We start from the raw sequence: 2,142 nt of genomic DNA, 5'->3' as shown, positions 1-2,142 counted from the left end.
ACCAGTGGCACCACAGCGCGGGCAGGTTTTGTAGGAATTTTGAGCTCAGGAAAAACCCAACAGCGAGGTCCAAAGCTCACCAGAAACACTCTCAGACCCACCTGCCCATGGCCCCAAGCCCAGCACAACTCTTCAGTCCACACACAAGTTCTGTAGCCTCCATGGGTTACCAGGACTCCCCAGGATCCATCAGCATGGAACAGAGACCCTTGTCCATGGCTGGAAGTGCTGGTTGGTGATTAGTAAAGTCCTGCCTGGGGTTTGCAGCATTTGGGGCAGAGCCCTTTACCCAGGGCTGACGTGGGACTGCGGGTGCTGAACGCAGATAAGCCTTCACCAACGTGCCTCGACTGCTGGGTCAGGACCACGGGGATGAGCCATGGAATGTGAAGGTGTGACCCTCGGGAGGGCAGGAGACCATGGAGAGTGCTGTGGGTGCAGGAGGAGAACCTCTCCCACACCCAAACAAACTTTACACTGGGCGGTTTGCCTTACGCGTGCTCCAGCTCTGCAGCCACTTGGAGCAGGAGCAGGGCATGGCAGGAGCTCACACAGTGCTGGGAATGGCTTGTAACTTCCATGGGTATCCAGGGAAGCAGGAGGTGGTGAGACACAGTCCCTGTGCCTGACTTTCACCCACAGAGCCCAAATCAAAGAACTCCACAGAATTGCTCTTTCCCTTCAATTAAAAAGCTCTACCAGGGCATCCTCAGTGTGTTTTATTTCCATGATCAGGTACTGGACTATTTGTCCAGCTGAAATTTTCCCGCAGGAGTCCCTCACCCTTCCCAAGAGGTGTTTCACCTCTGCTCAGAGGTGGGAGACCTTGGAGCCCCTTCCAGTGCCTAAAAAGGCCCCAAGAGAGCTGGAGAGGGACTATGGACAAGGTCATGGAGGGACAGGATAGGGGAGAATGGCTTCAAACTGACAGAGGGCAGGATTAGACGGGACATTGGGGAGAAACTGTTCCCAGTAGGGATGGTGAGGCCCCTGCACAAGTTGCTCAACCCCGGGAGTGTCCGAGGGCAGGCGGAGCCCGCTCGGGAGCTCATGGCGGCCTGAGGGGGACGCCCCGCCCACCCCGCGCTCTGCACGAGGCGAGCACCGAATCAGAGCAGCGCTGGGGGGTGACGAGCACCAATGAGCGCTGAGGGGGCGGGGCGCCTTGGCCACACCCTATTGATCCACGGCCCCGCCCACACACCGATCCCCGCCTGTTTTAGTCTTTGACACCGCCCACTCCAGCCTAGGCCACGCCCCTTCTAGCGCAATGTCCTCATCCTTGGCCACGCCCACCGTGCCCAGGCCCCGCCCCTCGGGTGTCCCGGGTCTGTTCCCGGGGGTCCGGGGGGTCCCGGAGCGTCCCGGGATTGGAGCCCACCCCACCCTGGATCTGGATCCAGCTTTGCGGCTGTTTGAGAGCTGTTGATCAGCGCAGTCAGGAATCAGTGTGTGTGTGCGCGGCTGACCCTTTGCTTTGAGGAAAAGGGAGGGCCGTCCCAAGAGGAACACAGACCCCGGCTCCAGCGGAGGGATGAGCTGCTCCTGCCGCTGGTCCGCTCGGGAAGGGAGGGATACACCCGGGAAACAGGGCGTTGCGTGCTTATTATAAAAAGCAAAAAAATCAATAAAATTATGTCATCGGTAACTAGCGAAGGGTGATGCTCCTTGTTTGTTCAAATGTATAAAATAACGCCAAGTTTGGATGAGCCGGGAGCCTTTCGTGGGAACCTCCCTGCTCCCTTCATTTTGGCGAACTGGGATAAAAAAATAGCACCTCCTCGGGTCGGGGTGGGAATTGGGATGAGCCCCCAGGATGTCCCGCCCGTGTCCCCGTGTGCCAACCCCGTCCCGCCCGCCCGGCAGCCGAGGGGCAGCAGGACACGGGGCTGGGGACAGGAGGGTCCCAGAGCTCCCAGGAATTGCCCGGGCTCCGGAGGCTTCACGTTGGAAACGACGAAAAGCACGGTTTTAAATGTGGCATCTCTTTGTTTTCCCCCAAAACACGCCTCATCCAAGGGGCGGAGGATGGGGAAAGCAGTGCGCCTCCAGCCCCTCACCGCACATTTCCAACAGTGAGGAGCTGTTGCCATCGCCAGGATCTGGGAAAAACAGCAGCGCGTTTGGACAGTGAGGAGAGGA

Source organism: Empidonax traillii, unplaced genomic scaffold (assembly GCF_003031625.1).
Source record: "Empidonax traillii isolate 1590-97213 ecotype Southwest subspecies unplaced genomic scaffold, ASM303162v1 scaffold518:size600044, whole genome shotgun sequence".
In the NCBI taxonomy this organism is placed as follows: Eukaryota; Metazoa; Chordata; class Aves; order Passeriformes; family Tyrannidae; genus Empidonax; species Empidonax traillii.
This window is presented reverse-complemented; position numbering follows the sequence as displayed.